At 45.2% G+C, this 18,199-nt stretch overlaps 1 long non-coding RNA gene across 1 annotated transcript in view; it reads left to right on the top strand.

Moving 5' to 3' along the window:
- Window positions 1–18,199, top strand: part of LOC309865246 — a 176,313-nt gene that overhangs the window by 24,323 nt on the left and 133,791 nt on the right. The window contains exon 3 of the long non-coding RNA XR_014312001.1: window positions 14,119–14,244. This is a non-coding gene — a long non-coding RNA (uncharacterized lncRNA). The remainder of the gene's footprint in view (window positions 1–14,118; window positions 14,245–18,199) is intronic.

Here is an 18,199-nt window from a genome sequence, read left to right as displayed (position 1 = left end):
GCCCAGGATCCTGCGGCTTCACCCTCCTCTCCTCCTCCTTTTCTCCCTTTGAATGCTCTCCCTCCCCTGGAGAACTTCCCAGGCTGCGCCTCCCAGTCACAGGCGGCCTCTCTCCTTCTAGAGCTCCTTTGCCCCCATGACTTCTCCCTCCTCCTGCCCTGCACTAACGATTCTGTCCATTCTGCGGGCAGTGCCAGGCCCTGGGCCCTGTGGTACTGAGGCTGATGAAAACAAGGTCGCCAGGAACCCACAGCAGGCTTTCTTTCCGTCCTGGCTCCGGGTCAGAGCCGTGTGGTTTCATGGCTTCATGCACGAGGCTTGCCTTTCGAAATGCTGAGCGCCTGCCCTCCCCTTTCTTTCATCTGAGAAGGTCCTGGGCTGCTGGGAGGTATTCGCAGGTAATTAATTTGTCAGGAGGCAGGCTTGCCAACTACAGGCAAAACCTGCAAATTCACACCTCATCTGGCACTTGATTAGTTCTTCAAATGACCATGAATAACATAAAAATGTGTGTGGGGGTGGGGAGCAGCAGGGGAGACAGACCTACAAATGAGGCTTTACTGCCAGGCCGGACACATTCATCCTTCTTGTTTCTTTGAGGGCGGCCGTGCCCCCTCGTGAACGGGTCCCCGTGCCGCCCACCTCAGTCTGGATCAGGCACTGTGCCCTGTGCCTCCCGAGGTCCTCGCGTGGGCAAAAGGAAAGGTTTGCTCGCGGCTTCTCTTTCTGTTTCATCTTTGTCTTTTCTTTTCTCCTGTCTTCTCTTCCCTTCTGTTCTGTCTTCCTCTCTTTCCTCCTTCCTTCTGTCAGATGAATCCATGTTTTACACCGGCTGTAAGTTAAAGAGAACACGAACAGATACTCTAAACTTGATGTTGGGAGACGCGGTCTGACGACAAGAGAGAATATTTGAACATCGCTGGAAAGCCCAGGCCATTCTACGGGGATGAGAGAATTCTCTGCAGGTAGACGGACTGTCCCTCCGGGAGTCTGGGTGACGGACAGCCGGGAAGTACTGAGAGGGTAAGGCTGGTGAGCCCCGTGAGCGCCGCTGCCTGCTGAGGCTTCCCTGACAAACCCGCCCCGTGCTGGGCACTTAGTATCTTCTCGTCTCGGTCACCCTGTCTAAGTCCCCATTGATGTGAATAAGTACTAGGGGGGCTCCATTTCGGGAAGTTTCTGATGACTTGTCTTGTAAGCAGATTTTCATTTCTGGGGAAGGGCATCTCTCCGTGACTACGCTTCCAGGACACCTGGTCTCCTGCAGGACGCGTGCCCGGGAAGTCGGTAACGATTATGTTTGCAAGTCCCATCATCGTTTATCTGCATTAGGAAGATTCTTCTGTTAACAGTATCCTAGAGGATCCTTTCCTTTGGGGGTGGGAGTGAGAACGTTACGTTTGGTCAGTTCCCCCTTTGTCATCTCACTTACGGTTTTCTTGGTTGATCAGTCCAACTAGTTTTCCAGGAGAAGCCGTGAGTGCTGGGGGTCGTTTTGGCACAGGCACAGCACGTCATCTCAGAGTTCGCTTTGTGTGCCTTAAGGGCCAGTGTCTCGTGCCGTGCTCAGTCTCGCCGAGTGAGCAGGCGGCGCGAGCGGGATTTGAATCCTGGTCTCTCCCTCTGTCTCCTTGCCCAGCGGCCACGACACGGTCTGAGGTTGCCTCCTCTGCTCTTACTCCAAGCAGTCAGGGACTTTGAGGAGGGTGTCACTTTGGGAAAATTTCTAAACTTCTCTGAGTTTTGGTCAACTTACTTGTAAAATGAGGATAATAATACCTGCTAATGAGGATAAAAATACCTACCCGCTCCTGCTGCTGCTGTCCTTCGTCGTGGTGGTGGGATACACAGACTGTTAGCACATCAGCCTTGACTAGAGAACCCGCAGGAACGGGACACATCTCGTTCACCCAGCGACATTGCTGTGGGGTGAGTAGAATGTGCTGCCCGTGACGGAATTATGTTGTGTCATAGAATCAGAGCAAATGTAATAGATTTTCAAATTCATTAATAACCACTTAGATTTCCCAGTTACCTTCCACCCATCCCCAGAACCAAGGAGATGCCTTTCGTCATGTTTACCAGCCTCCAAGGAGAAGGCTTCTTAACCTTCGATCTATACCTCGGTTCCGGTTCTGACCCTGCTACTCGGCAGGTGTCCCGAGCTCACCTCCTATTTCCATCTCGGGGTTTCTCCGTCCTAAGTGCCTCTTCTGCACATGTGTGCCTCTGCTGAAAATAAAAGGATTTTTTTGTAACCCGTATTCTGGTATTCCAGAAAGTAGTAAGTCTTGGAGCAACAGGAAGTGTGCTCTAGCCAGAAACGTTTTACACCTGCTTTCCACGCCAGGGCAGGGGGAGAAACAGATGGATTTTGAATGCTGAAGAAGAGGGTGAAGGGGGAGCTAACCTGCTCAGTGTCTTACTGGAAAAAGATCCCTGGGAATGGAGTGTGGTTTGGAACCTTCTTCATATCCACGACGATGCCTAACATGGTGCCTAATGTGATGTCTGTCCCCGTAGTAGTTGCTCAGTAAATCATCCCTGAGGGGAGTAGATCAACTGTCCCAAACAAGGAAAGGGGAGCAGAGGACTTAAGTAGCTCTCAGATGTCCCTGGACCCCATCACCCAAACCCTGACATAGGGGATTGCTCCTTAAACTGAAAGGCCCTCTATCTCCCTGCCTTCTCTCTCTCTCTTTTTTAAATTCCTCTCTGGTCCAGTGTCACCTACTCTCTGAAGATTTCCCTGATTTTCCCAGGTAGCATTAGTTCCTTCTCGCTCTTGTGTTTCCTTTTCCAAACCATTGACCCAGGAGTCTCCTCAAAACTCTAACAACCACACGTCATGCTCTCTGAACCACAGCTCTGATCTGGCTTTGGACAGACCTGGTCTCAAGTCCTAACTTCAGGATTCCCAAGTCACTTCTCCAAATCTCGACTTGCTCATGGGTATGTAACAGCTCTTAACTCATCAGATTAGTAGAAGGATTTAAACACCATCCATTTTCATGTGTTTTTATCACACCAGAACCTTCAAAACCAGGAATTAGGTGTCTCTTCATTTTTGTAGCACCTACTTCCATGCTAGGCATTTAAGAGAGTCTTGATAATGCATGTGTGTGTGTGTTTGTGTGTGTGTGTGAAAAATATAAATGGATGGATGTGGTGGTAATAATTGATACGTGATAATCACAGACACCCACCCTATGTCTGCCATACTTCTAAATGCTTTGCATATATTAACGCATTAACCGCAAAACTATAGCAATAATGGGTGTCATGAAGTAGAATATTATTTCTACCCTGAATGCAGAGCTAAAACGGTAGGAATGATGGTGTGATGGTGTGTGTGTGTGTGTGTGTGTGTGTGTGTATGTGTAGGAGAGAACGAGTGAGAGAGAGAGAGAGAGGATGAGGGTTTGTTACTGCAGATGTCAGGTCTCAACCCACATTGCTAAGTAAGAGAAAATTCCCTCTGTAGCCTTTTATTAATGTTTTCCTTTTGCCTCTGCTGTTTTCTGACCCTGGTCCCTCAGGCTGCTTAGCCATGCTTGATTCTCTGAGGGGACCCGTGGAGTAAATGTGTTCTCACCGTTCATCTTGTGTCCCTCCTTTGGTAGCCCGATTGGTGACCGGTGCCTCAATGTGGTAAAGTCACAGTGGTCATGGCCGATCGTGGCAGACATCAGAGGTGTCCTTTCCCCATTGCACGCGCCATAACGCATGTCAGTGCATCTCCAGTGCTTCAGTCTGAAACAAGGCATGGTTTTTGGAGTGTCTTCCACAGAGAGTCTCAGCATCTCTAATAGCAAAGGGAATTGAAGAGCTTAAAGTGGGAATAGAAGTAGGAAAGTCTGTGTTCAGCTGGTATCGATTCCGAAGCTTAATGAAGGAAGTCCAAGAAAGAGGACCGGCAACAAGAGTGGAGGACAGCCTGTGCCTCAGGTGTGAGGCCCTGAAGGAGCAGACGGAGTTCTACTTCTGTGGCTGAGCCCTGGATTACCGTCAGCCGTAGTAATTACAGAGGAGCTGCTTAATGCTTCCGAAGAGCAGTTGACAAGGAATTGCACATTACTGTCCAACAAGAAGTTGGACAGTAATGCCTGAAAAGTTCTATTTAATTCTTAATTGAGTTTATGCTGTGTTGGACAGGTACAGTATGCCATGCCTCTGAGGTCAGAATTCTAATAATCAGCATTTTTTCACAATGAAAGCACAATACATATTGTATGAACCAAGATCCAATTAGACCAGAAGTCTGGATTTGGCTTGAAGGGTTCAGTGAAACTCTTATGTATTAGCAATGCAGTGTCCATGACTCCTTAAAGATTAAAGATGGTGTAACGAGTTTTTGGCATAGGTAATAAATTTACGTTGGTCTTTCCAAACGGCTCACTAAAACCCAGGAAATGTGTGTGCCGTCTCAAATACTCAGCTCTCAGTGCACCTGAAAGGCAACTTAGTAAACATCACCTAATTTCTTTGTCTTTCAATTTTACGAAGTTTGTAAAATCGAGATTATACACTAAAGACCCGGGTCCTCCCCCAATTTAATATTCCTGGCCATTCCTTCATGTTCTGTGAAAACTGTAAAATTCCCTCACCCCCTCAAAGGTTCTTCCTTAAAAAAAGATCTTGCCATGGTTGACAGCAGATTGCGTTTTCTAGGGTTTAACAGCCAGATTCTGCACCCCCCATTGAGCAGGGCGACCAGGGCAAAGGTATGACCCAACCCCCAGGGAACTATCCAGTGTGAACGAGCAAGTCTTCTTCTACAGAAGTTCTTGTCTTCTTCCTTATTACTCACATTTTGTCAACTCCAGTGTGCTTTGATACTCTTGCCTTTTTTTTTTTTAACCTTTCCAGAAATTGTCAAAGGAAGATAGATCTTCACCGAAATATGGCGTAACATTTACCTCATGATCATAAAACCTTACCAGTGGTGCGATGCATCTTGATTTCAGAGCATCGTCTGTGAAAGAATGTATGTCTTAGCAATGATGAAATAGGGTGTTTCTTTATTCTGTTCTTTTTCTTTCTTTTTCCTTGTTTCTTCTCATCCACGTACCCTTGTTTCTCCTCTCCCTTCAGGGACCCTAATACGACCCGAACATTTTTATAATGTGAATTTCAGTTCCTTGCCCTTATTTTAAAAGCACTAAAGTTGGATGCCCCACCTCTTTTTCCCCAAAACACCTACAAATTAAAAAAAAAAAGTGTGTGTGTGTGAGAGAGAGAGAGAGAGAGAAAGAGACGGTCTGTGAGCCCTTCTTCAAGTTTTCTGAAGGTTTGTATAATTCAGTAGCAGGAATATTCAACTCAGCTTCACAGGATAAAACTCTATGTGTGTTTTTTGGAGGATGCAGATGTAGTGTTTAGTCACAGGTTGGTGGAACATTTTGGAAAATTTACAGCAGCCAGCTGGTTGGATGTATTTTATTGAGTTGGGGGTCTGGTTTGGCAGCTCCAGGACGAATCCCAGACACTCTACCTTGATTGGGGGACTTTCACTGAAATCAATGTCCGTTTCCCAGGGCTGTCATAACAAACTGAGAGACTTCAGACAATTTCTCATGTTCTGGAGACTTGAAATCTGAAAGCAAGGTGTTGGCAGCATCGGTGCCTCTGGGGGCTTGGCGGAGAGACACCATCCCATGACTCTGTCCCGGGTTCTGATGGTCACAAGCAGTCCTTGGTGCTTCTTGGCGTGTAGATGTGTCACTAAAACTTCTGGGTCCATTTTCACATTCTTCTTTTCTCCCGTGTGTCCTGGATGTCTTCTTGTCTCTTATGAAGACCAGTCATTGGATTTAGGGGTCATTCTAATCCTGTATGACCTCATCACAACCAATTGTGTCTGCAAAAATTATATTTCCTTTTCTTTCTTTCTTTCTTTTTTTTTTTTTTTTAAAGATCTTATGTATTTATTGGAGAGAAAGAGAGCTTGGGCACAAGCAGGGGGGAAAGGGGGCAGAGGGAGAAGTAGACTTGCTGCTGAGTGAATTCTTGATCCCAGAACTCTGGAGTCATGACCTGAGCCAAAGGCAGATGCTTAACCCACTGAGCCACCCAGGCGCACCTGCAAAGGTCCTATTTCCACAGAAGGTTGCACCCAGAGATCCTGAGTGGACATGAATTTTGGGAGACACTATTCAATCCTGTACAGTGCAGATGCATAAGAGGTGTACATCGAGGAAGTGACGGCTGCCCACAGCTAGACCAGCTCTCTTGAACCTGGAGAATAAAACCTTTAGCATGTGTTGATCTGGGTACAGGTAACAACGGATACTTCTGCAGTCCTTTGCATGCTACAGGTGTGTTTTGCACACCTGTGATTACTCAGTGATTGAATATCGGAAAGAGTAATGGTGAGGGTAAATGAGAAGCAAGGAAGCAGTTTGTCTGTGTGGCATCTTCAGCGGATGAGTGGAGGTTTGAACAACCGGCTGTGGTGGCAGGGCCGACACATCTCTGTTGGCTTGCCCTCTTCCCTGCTTAACCTTCCTGCTCCTGCGATCCCACTTGACACATTTCTTGTACACACGTCTGTCTTGGGCTCTGCTTTCTGGGGGACTGAGGTAAAGGCAGAGCTATTGGAAGCAATTTCTTTCTGGCTTTGTTTGATGAAAGCATGTACCTGGTAAATGTATCTCATTTGAAAATTTCTGGCCTCTGTCTGATTGATGGAGGTGGTTCAGGTGAGGCCATGCTAGTGAACTGCAGACCCGAGGTGACTCCTTTAGCTTCATTTTATCCCATGACGAGTCTCCATTTCGTTCCATGACTCCCACGCAGTCTTCCTGAGGATATGGACCTTCTCCATAAAGGAGATGAGAGAAAAACTCCCATTCCCTTGAAGCTGCTTGCGAGGGTTTCTCTTTTTCCATTCCTCCCTGCGCCACAGTACGGTTTTCATCCCATGACTCACTGCAAATATATTCTTAACTTACTCCCTTCTTCATCCCAGACATCCAATATCACTAGTTTCTTGGGGTTGCATCTCATAAATGTCTTTTGAAATTGTCCTGTCTTCCCCTCTCCACTGCCCACAAGCCCAACCTTTCCTCCCTGGACCGTCACAACCATGTCCTACTTGGTTTTATCATTCCCATTCCCTTCCTTTCTACTATATCCTCTGAACCTACTGTCATGTTTCAAAATGAACAGCTCTTTGTGTCACTTTCTTATCTTGAAAACAAAAACAACGGACACCTGGGTGGCTCAGTTGGTGAAGTGTCTGCCTTTGGCTTAGGTCATGATCTCAGGGTCCTGGGATCAAACTCTGCATTGGGCTCCCTATTCAGGGTGAGCCTGCTTCTCCCTCTTCTGCTCCCCCTGCTTGTGCTCTCTTTCTCTTTCTCTCTCTCTCTGTCAAATAAATAATGAAAATCTTAAAAAAAAAAAAAAAAACAGAGTTGAAAGACAATTCACCATTGGTTCCCAATACCTACAGCCTTAAATCCAAATGTCTAGGTTTCTTTAACCACATTCCTCAAATCCTGTTTCTCTCCACATCCCCTGCCCATCTCTCCAGCGTCACGCTCCCAGATCTGCGTCACATGCAACAAACTTCCTACTTCCTACTTCCCACTTCACACATCCCAAGTCTTGTTCTATTTGCCTTTCCTTCTGCCCAGAAAGTCTTTTCTTTCTCCTACTTATTCTTGAGACGTGACATAAATAGCATTGCAGATTTAATTGCTCTGCCTTCTGTGTTCTCACACTTTTTTTTTTTTGGTCGCTTTTAGGATTATATGGAAAATCTTCACCTTTTCCCTTAGTGTTCATTATTAAAATTTCATATTAGAGCTTCTTTTGATTAGGACTTGTGTTTTGTCATTATTAGTTCCCCCTCAGCAGGTGTCTTTTTGAGATACTTAGAAAAAAAAATTATTTTTAGAAGATTGGAAAGATGAGGAAATGGATCATGAAGGCAATTTAGAAGGAAATCTTGGTATAAATCATCCACATCTGGAAGTCTGGGTGGCTCAGTCAGTTCAGCATCTGTCTTCAGCTCAGGTCATGATCCCAGGGTCCTAGAATGGACTCAGTCCCACATCAGGCTCCCTGCTCAGAGGAGTCTGCTTCTTCCTCTGCTCCCTGCCCACTGCTCATGCTGTGTTTCTCTCTCTCTCCCTCAAATAAATAAATAAAATCTTTTAAAAAAAAATCATCCACTTCTTGTTTGGTGAAAATCAGCTGAACTGTGGGCTAGAGCCCAAGGAGAGATGATGCCTGACTGGTTAAGTAGAGTAATAATACTCTACAGCTCTTGTTACTTGCTCCAGGATAGCCAGTGCCTGTTAAATGATTGAATCTGCAGCTTAGTAGCATCAAACATTTCCTGTGTAGCTCGGAGGTTGCAGTTCACAATTATCTAGTCTGGACGCTGCTGAGAAGTGATAATTAGGTGCTAAATGTTAACTGGATTACAGCTGGGATCGCTCCCACCGGCCATTTAACACCTCATCAGGGGTCGGACCTTAAATATTGTTTTCTACTTAATCTTCCTGTGCAGCTGCCTCTTTCTGACCTTTTTTCAACACTCTATATTTTATCTTTCTGTCCAATTTTGGGACAGCCACATCTGTTCACCTATTTTATATCAGTATCCTTAGCACATAAGGAGAAATCTGTGATTCTTCAAGGAGGGTGGGAGGAGCCAAGAGCCTTTGTGTGTCTCTCGATTTTTCACAGAGAGAGAATTCACTGTAATCACAATGCCAATATTGCTGATATCCTATGTGAAAGATAGTCCATAAGTTCTGTACAAAGATTATTTGGCTTATGAGGTGTTTTGTGTTATTACCATCCCCATGCCACAGATGTGGAAACTAGAGCAACAGGAATTTCGCACTTAGGTTGGATGGACTCAGAGCCCTTGTTCTTAAGCACTGTACCCTGTAGGGTCTCCAAGTTATCTTATCCTGGCCACGTCTGTGTTCCTCATTTGTCACCAAGTGTGCTAAGAGAACCACCATTCCACTGTTTCTTTTCAGTGCTTCATGAGTGAGAGGTGTATGTACTCAGCCCTCAGGAGCACATATCAGAGTGTCTGATGAGGGAAAAAAAAAAAAAGATTGTCTGATGAGTCGGAGAAGAACTGTTCCCATGAAATCAACAGGGGAAATTCCCAGGCAAAAATGCGGGTTGTAGCAAAGACCTGCAGACCAGTGGGATTAAGTTCCATGGAATGTGAGATGATTTAGAGAAGATGAGAAAGCCACAGATAGAGAGGTTTGAGGTATCAATTCAAATACCCTATTTTTCATCAATGTCTCATTACTTTAAATGTCATTAAAGGCAAAAGGGTATATGATTTTATTTCTATTCATTATACAGAAACATTTCAAGGCATTACTCATGCAGTGGGTGCAGATTTTTTTCTCATGGTGTTTTCTTTTTATTCTGTTATGCTACTATTTGGTAAATAATAAATTTACATTCACTTTGGCTTTTGACTGTGGCTTTCCTGGGAGAAAAACTCCACGTGATGCAAAGCATTCTTATTCTTTTGTAGTAGGAAGGCTAGCAGTTCTAATAATTTTTGGTTTCCAACTTATATTTTGTTCTGAAATTTGTTTATCAATATTTATTGTGTCAGTGAAATAGATTTTTAGTATTGTCCATCCCCCCCCTTTTTTTTTAACTGTAGGGGAGGAAAATTTTTTCTTCTACTATTGCAAGTTCTTTTGGTTGGTCTGTTACCTGAATTGACATCCTAGACAGATCAATAGGAGAAAAAAAATTAATGTCTTACATATGGGAGCCCCAGAATGTGAGACTCAAGGCCAAGTAGCTTATATGCCATCCTGGGCTAAGGAACAAGATAGGGTTCTGGAGCTTCAAAGGAAAGGAAGACAATTCACAGGAAGATGGGAAGAGCGAATGTTTGATAAACAGATGTTTGCCATGCCGGTGGGAGAGAGCAGGACACGGAGAGGGCTTTGACCAAGCAGGCCCTGTCCAGCTCCCCACAGCAGACCACAACTGGTCCAGACTCTGTAGTTGTCTCTGGTGATAGCCCTCTATCTAAATTCTTACAGGTAGTTGAGAACAAAGTTAAAATCTCTTCCTGAGTTTATGGGCCTCGATTGTCTTCAGTTCAAAATAATCCTCATGCCAAGGTGGCACATTCCCCTCAGAATCAAATCTGCTGTGAACATGCATGCTGATTAAGTTGTTGGTCCGCTGTATATTTTTCCTAAATATCGTTGAGTAGTTGTACTTTCAAAAAGGTAATTTCAGCCCACGCTGGCTTACTTACCATTCAAGACGCTTTCTCTGGTACAATTTGTTATTCTGAGGTTTTCTCTAGGTGGTTGTTTTTACACTTCTTCTTCAGCATGTATTTTCTTAGTGTTAACCATATATCTGGCTTGATCTTGGGACAAACTCACTTAGCATTTTAATCTGAACCTCGCTTAATCCTTGTCACTCAGCTGCTATAGACTGCACATTTACAATGCTAGTTTAATCATTCTGGAATCATTGGTCATGAATAAAAGAACTCAGCAGCTGCTCCAGCTTGCAGGCAGGACAAGACCCTTCTTTACAGAGCTGTTCCAGAGGTTACTGTACCCTCACAGTGACCTTGACTGCCTTGCTTAGGAGAGAGACAAATATCAAATCAGACATTTCATTCAAAGACTCTGTATTTGCTGAGCCTCACTGGTCAGCCCCAGGAAAGTTTTTGGGGTCTTTTAGGATCATGTTAGCTTTCCCTCTTTTCCTCCTCCCTCAGAAAGGAGCAATTTGCATTTGTCAAGTGTTTGACTAACAAAATGGCAGGGATGGAAGAACATACAAATTGTATCACTTTTTTTTTTTTTTTTCCTGTGACACAACTGGTTTGTTGTTGAACCCTGTTAATGCTGTATTTTCTGTGTCCAGTGGTGAATAGTAGGACTAAATAAATTCCACAGTAGCCTGTAGGGCTCCCACCCATCCCTCCCTTTATGTAGGAGCCTTCTCCATTATGGGAAACATCGTTGCCTCGCACCCTGCTCCTTCTCCCCAGCTCTGTCTCTAAGTATTGCGAAGGATGTTTTGAGAATCTGCTTATCATCCTCTGTGTCTATCAGGATAGGCCACATTATGGGAAAAAAACAAATCTCAGTGGCTTCAAACCGCAGTTTATCTAGCTCGTAGAACAGGCTCCTTGCAGGTTGTCTGCGGGCTCTGTCTCTCTCAGGGACTCGTCAAGAGAAGCTCCACCTTAGTGATCCAGGCAGGAGAAAGGGGATGTGGCAAATGGAGCTCTGGCCTCTAAACCTTTTGCCCAGATGTGGCATCATCACAGCCTGCTCACATTTTATCAACAGCAAGTTCCAGGCCAATCTCTACCTCGTTCTGCAAGAAGAACCCAAAATTTATGATCGGCAGTGCTAATGCCTACCACGTCCCTGGGATGCACAATCCCCGGGGAGGTTACATGCCATAGTCAGCTTGCTGAGACCGTTTCTTACAGACCTCCCAGGTTCAGATGAAGACAGGCACCCAAGGATGGCTGTAAGATTTGTGGGGTCCAGTGTAAAATGGAAACGTGTGGCCCCTTATTTAAAAATTATTAGGAGTTCCAGGAAGGTAGCATCTGAAGTTCTAAATGCGGAGCCCTGTGCAACTGTGCAGGTCACACGTCCTCAAAGCTGGAGCTGCGCACGATGCAAAAAGGCATGCAGGAAGCCAGTTCTCTAGGAGAAGCATCAGGGGATGCTAAATTAAATGTGTGTGCTTGCCCAGGAAGGCCACACACACTACAGCAGATTGTCAGCCTGTCTCACAGGAGGTGCTGTCAAGATGAGTAAGACCATGTAAGGGAAGGATTTTTCCTTCGCGAATCCCTGTGGGGAGGTGACCTCTAAATTCAAGGCATAATCATTCCCCAACGGTGATTTAATAACATTAATTACACTCCTGTAACTGAACTGTCTCACTCTTGTAATTTCCTTAGAGAAGGAAGGTTGAGAACATTCTTCCTTACCCTGAATTTCTCTGCCAATAAGCGTCAGAAGCTATTTCCTTTAGCCTGTGTCCATTTCAGCAGAGCTAAGCCAGAACAACTGGTTTATTCAGGGGATGGGCAAGAAGACTGTTAGCTGGAACTTCTTGTGGCCATGAGCTCCAACTTATCGTGTCTCCCCCAAAACAAAGAACCCTGCTGAGTCTGCTTAGCTTGGGTTGATCTTTGAGATGCAGAGATTTTATGTTGGCGGTTTTAAAATATAAGAAGGCAAATTAGCCATTTAATCCTCTGTGCTAAACTCTTTCTTTATGGAGTCTACTTGTGTAAAGGGTGTGAGGGGCAATAACTTTGTTTCTATAGCTCCGTGCCTGACAGGAATGTAGTAGGTGCTTTTGCGGCCCTGTCCAGTCACCCAGCTGCCATGGGGATTGGCTGCCCAGGGCTGATCACCCAACCTCCTCTGCCCCTCCTGTAGAACTACCCTTGGCTGTCATTCACCCTGGAAGCTCTTCATGGCTAATGACTCACTGATAGGAGGGTGCAAACGGCCGGGCCCCTTGCTTCAAGGTGAGGACAACTTTGTGATGTGATTTATATTCTAGAATCCTCTGTGGTCCAGGTTGAGGCTGCCCTTGATCTGAGACTACATCGCTGTTCAGTTTTTTCCTTTCCCTAGCCTGATTCTCTCTCTCTCCCCCCTTCAGGAATTTTCAGGAGCACCTACCCCCTCAAAAAATCTTGTTTGCCAAACCCTTGTCTCAGGCTCTGCTTCTAGGGGACCCCAGATAAGACAAGAACTATATCTGTCTTACTGAGGGAACTTCATCTTGAATAGACATTTGCCACTGGGTCAGAAATTGAGCACAAGGACAGGGACTGTGGGTGCCTTCTTTTCCTAGGAACAAGGGTCTGGTTTTGGCATTATTAGAGAAATGGCGCCCTCTTGTCTTTGCTGGTCTGTAGATGGCTACCTTCACAGCAGATGAAGGATGAATATCTGTGCTACCATGTCTGATGAGGGCTGCTCGCATATGGCAGCTTTCTGACTAGCAGTGAAGACTAGACTCTTCAGAGCTGGGTCTCAGGGGAGCCACTGGATCACATCCACTGCCCTGGTCCCTGCTCTGCGGCTCCGAGTTAACCCCTGATGGTGTGGCAGTGATCATAGTCAGACTGAGGGCTTTCTACAGGTCCACACCTTAAATTGCAAAAATCACCCCGTGAGGTCCAGGGTGATAGAGCTACTAGGGGGCAGAGCCCATTAGCCCTTTGGCTCTAGATTCCATCCCCTTACTGCTTTGATCTGCTGCCTCACAGGTAGGATTCTCGCCTACTTGCTGGGGTTGCAAGATAAAATGAGATAATGTGAATGAAACAGTAAGTATAATGTCTAGCACTGAGTAAGGGCTCCATTAATAATAATAACAACAATCATATTTATTATAATATTATTGTATTATAACATTATATTATAATAATGTAATTTTTAAAATTATCATCATCATCATTATTATTATTGTTGTTATTTTGTGGAAGAGTTTGCAGAGATACCAAGATTCCTGAGGTGCCAGCATTCTAGAGAGCTGGAGTCAGCGTCATCCTAGGAAATTCTTTTTAAAGTGCCAACGTTCTGACAAACCATAAGAGACTCTTAATCTCAGGAAACAAACTGAGGGTTGCTGGGGGTCGGGGGAGGGATGGGGTGGCTGGGTGATGGACATTGGGGAGGGTATGGGCTCTGGTGAGTGCTGTGAAGTGTGTAAGCCTGATGATTCACAGACCTGTACCCCTGGGGCACATAATATATTCTATGTTAATAAAAATAATAATAAAAATGGAAAAAATCGGTCATTTAATAGAAATTAAAAAAACAAACAAACAAACACTAATGTTCCTTGTCTGGAGTCGCGTCCCTTGCCTCACTGACCTCTGCTCCCCACCATCCTAGGGGACAGAGCCTAGAGGACGTTGAGGGTTCTTCCAGCATCCTGTGTCGGCGAGGTGCCGAGCAGGGCCCCCTCACTCCAGGCTCGGTAGAGGTTCTGCTTCCACTTTCTTGTGCTTGTTGCCTCGTATGGTCTTGGAGTCCCATAAGGAAAGATACAGGCCAGTCTGGCTAGAATTGACTCGGATATTTTTATTGTTTTCAGGCAGAAGAAATGGGCATTGCAACCGCCAATCGTAAAACTGAGCTGGTGGATTGAGAAAACGGGACAGGGTCGTTCACACTGGCGGTGTCTCTGCTCTAACAGCGAGTCATCCGCGGCCATCGCCAGGTAAGTTGGCTGTGCCCTGACTTGCGCTGAGCATCTGTACTTGGGTTGAGCTTGGAGAATGTATGACACCTGTCCCAGTAGGTTGCAAACTTGCCATTTAAGCCACTTACAGTGACAGTTCATTGAATTTCAGCTGAGTGGATTAGCAACTAGATGGGGCTCTATTAACTGACCCTGAAAGCCGTGGAGAAGTGGAAGAGATTTCCTTTCTGGGCAGTGGCTAACCATGAAGTCATACTGACAAATGACAGACGAGGCACACACGGGGACACAGAAATATACCTTCTTGGCTTAATTGCTCACAGATGCAAATTAACTCAAGTGAGAAAGAGCTGGGCAGTGGGCTAATTTTATAAGTATTATGCTGCCTCAAGTTTACATTCTCTACTGGAATATAAGCATCTTGGAGTGGGCTGGGAGTGAGAAAGTGCTGTCAAGGTATTTGGGTGAGCCTGGGGGCAGAAGGGAGAAATCGTGTGTCGTGTTTTCTGGGATTTGGATCTTAACAGTGAATTCATTAAAATACAGGTCAGTAGAAACTTCACGATAGCGTGTTCAAAACCCGCAGACCGCTCTTTAACATCTTTCTAGTTTATTGTCACAATCAGAAGACCTAGTTTTTGATCACACAGCAAGCAAGAGCGTGTGGGGGGAGTAACTGAACATGATCACTGGTTTAGGGAAAAAGTCAAACCAGATGTTCCTGCAGTTTGCTGATGGGACCTCCTGTTCACTCTTCATTCTCGGAGAGGAGACGGTTAGGTAGAAAGTTGAAAAAGACCTCACATATGGGTTGGGTCCGGGACTGGTTGAAAATTTGGTTGGGTCCTTGGGTTTTGTTTTTGTTTGTTGGCTTTGTTTCCCTGCATACATCTGAGCATGTCAGAACTAGTTTGCTTTGACTATCTGGAAATACTCTTTTGTGGGTCATCTGTTACTCAGGTGCCCCGTACAAGGGACAAGTAATAGAACAGATATTATTTCTGGGTGGTGCAGGTTGGAATGTTCGTGGGGAGGGAATGATTGAGTAGGAGTTGAAAGCATAGACTGTAATAAAACTGGTCAAGGTGCGGTTGGAATTCATCGACTGGGTGGCCTTGGAAATATTATTCAATCCCTTCCAGTTTCGGTTTCTTCATCAGTAAATGGGGATTATACTTCAAGGTTTTGTGAAAGGATTAATTCTGACAACGTATGAGGATTTCCGGTCTGGTGTGTGTTTGCAATGTGGGTATTCAGTCAACAGTAGGCACTGGGATGTGGTGCCAATTATGGTGTTAGGAAGAACCCTCATGTCCGTTAATCACTGAGTCCATATAAGATATGCTTCCACCTCTTCCCTCTCCTTGAATGGAACATTCCGGTAACGATATGTGTTAATGCCCATCATGTTCTTTACAACTTTGATACAGTCTTAGGATCCCCTTTACTGTGATGGCTGAACCCCCCCTGGTCTGAAAGTGGTCTGTCATGATTGATGACCTCACTGGTTATGCTGGGCTCTTGGCTTTCCAAAACGGCATGACCATTTAGATGGATCAGCACAAATGGGGGCAGGGGATGGTCTCACTGCTCCAGGAGCCCCCAGATAAAAGCCTCTTGCCATTTGACAGCCTGGGGTCGAGGGGAATGGAGAGCAGCCCTCCCCGCCCCAACACACACAAGGAGGCTTCTGAATGGAGGTGCCTAGACCGGAAATGCAAATACGTGTATGAGCGTGGTTGGTGGGTAGGAGGGTGAGGGAGGCACAGCCCTTGACAGCCACCCCTTCCAGCATCTGCACCAAGTCTCACGTTGAGAGGGCGGCTTTCTCACGATGAGGTCTCCCAGGCATGGTCTGTATTTGCATCAGGAAGATCCCGTCTAGAATTCTGACTCAGAGCCGCACTCCTGGGGACCTTCAGAACACAGTGTGAAAATCACTGTAATACTTGAGAGAACACAGGACTTCTTTATGAGGGAAAGATGTAGTCCTTTAGCTTTGAGGGGAAATGGAGTTTAATATATTCTGTGCTGATGGATAGTCCGTATTTGTGGAGGATTGGCTCACTGAACTCACTTTCATACACCAGCTGGTCCTGCTCTGGAGGAATGCTCTATCCTGCTCATGGAAACCAAGTTGGTTTTCTCCTTCCTAGATAATATTTCTGCCCTTCACTGTCTCAACTTTTGGGACTCTTCCCTGAGGTGGATGAAATAAGAACTCTTCCATACTGACATAAAATCTTATAACTTGAAAATAAGAAAGCTTTTGTGAATAAGATGCCAGTCATTGTTGATAGTGAATTTCAAGGTTGCTCAGTGACCAGGAGCAGAGGACAAGTCTTGCCAAATGGAGATGCTTTGCCTCTCAAATCAGATTGAAATAATGACTTATAATTATTCAGCATTTACGTCATATTTTTACATGAATAAAATGCATTCCAGTCATTTTTATTAGTGATGATCATGTGCCTTTTGGGATTTCTGTGCATTTGTGTTGGTTGGTGAGTGAATTGTTTTAGGTAAAAGAAAACAAAACAATCTTAGGGTATAACATTTCATTTCCAATTTTTATTTATCTCTTTAATTTTATAATTTTTATGTTTTTAGATTTTATTTATTAATTTGACAGACAGTGAGAGAGGGAACACAAACTGGGGGGGGGGGTGTGGGAGAGGGAGAAGCAGGCTTCCCACTGAGCAGGGAGCTCAGTGTGGGGGCTCGATCCCAGGACCCTGGGATCATGACCTGAGCCGAAGGCAGAGGCTTAATGACTGAGCCACCCAGGCGCCTCACCATTTCCAATTTTTAGATACAAGGTTAGACTTAAGTTGAATATCTTGACTTCATAATTCACTTGCAGACTACAATCAATGGATTCAAATAAACCTTTGCTAGTTTGTGTGTTTCAGAAATAAATTTGGCAGTTAGTTAAAATGGGTTATCAGTTTTGTTCCAGGAAAATTGAAGTCAAAATTGTGTGCCTAAATGCTTAGGTAGGAGGAAGCATTCAGTGGAAGTAAGTCTCAGAATCTGTTAATCTAATTTTTCTGGTAGTGGGTGCTTTGGTCTTCACTTTAGTGTGTTTTTGATGGGTATGATTCTGCACCCAATTCCAGTGTATAGCCCCTTCCCCCACACCAAGGATTTCTCCCAGGCCAGCTGGGTATCCTATAATTCAGCTCAATTTTGATGCTTTCTACCTGGGGTTAGCTTCAGATCCCACAGGTTAAGGGCTCAGTCTTAACAGACTCCCTCCCCGCCCTGCAGACACCAGTCATAAAACCAGGTTCTTACCCATGCTTTTGACCCACTGCTTATAGATTTGAGGTTCCAACAACCATCTCCTTGTATTCCGTTAATTTGTTCAGAGTGGCTCATAGAACTTGGAGAAACAATTTACTTATCAGATTACTAGTTTATTATAAAAGGAAATAGGCTAGGAACAGCCCGATAGAAGACATGCTTTGGGCAAGGTGTGGGGAGAGGGCATGGAGCGTCCATGACTCTGAGTGCACCACTCTCCCCCAGATCTCCATGTGTTCCCTAGCCTGGAAGCCCTCCAAACCCCGTCCTTTTGGGGTTTTGTGGAAGCTTCCTTATATTGTCATGATTGATTGAGTCATTGGCCATTGGTGGATGCCTGGGGGGCTCAGTCAGTTCAGTGTCTGCCTTTTTGCTCAGGTCATGATCCCAGAGTCAGGGGTTGAAGCCCCACATTGGGCTCCCTGCTCAGCGGAGAGTCTGCTTCTCTCTCTCCCTCTACTTCTCCCAGCCCCGCTTGTGCCCTCTCTCTCAAATAAATAAATAAAGTCTTTTAAAAAAATCACTGGGCTTTGGTGATTGACTCAACCTGCAACTCCTCTCCCCTCCTTGGAGGTTGAGGTGCAATGTTGAGACTGAAATTTCCCACTCTCTAATCACATGAGGTAACCAGCCCTCATCCTTAGACTAGCTAAGGGCTTTCCAAATG

The sequence above is a fragment of the Mustela nivalis genome (genome assembly GCF_964662115.1).
Source record: "Mustela nivalis genome assembly, chromosome: 5".
Taxonomy (NCBI): Eukaryota; Metazoa; Chordata; class Mammalia; order Carnivora; family Mustelidae; genus Mustela; species Mustela nivalis.
This window is presented reverse-complemented; position numbering and strand designations above follow the sequence as displayed.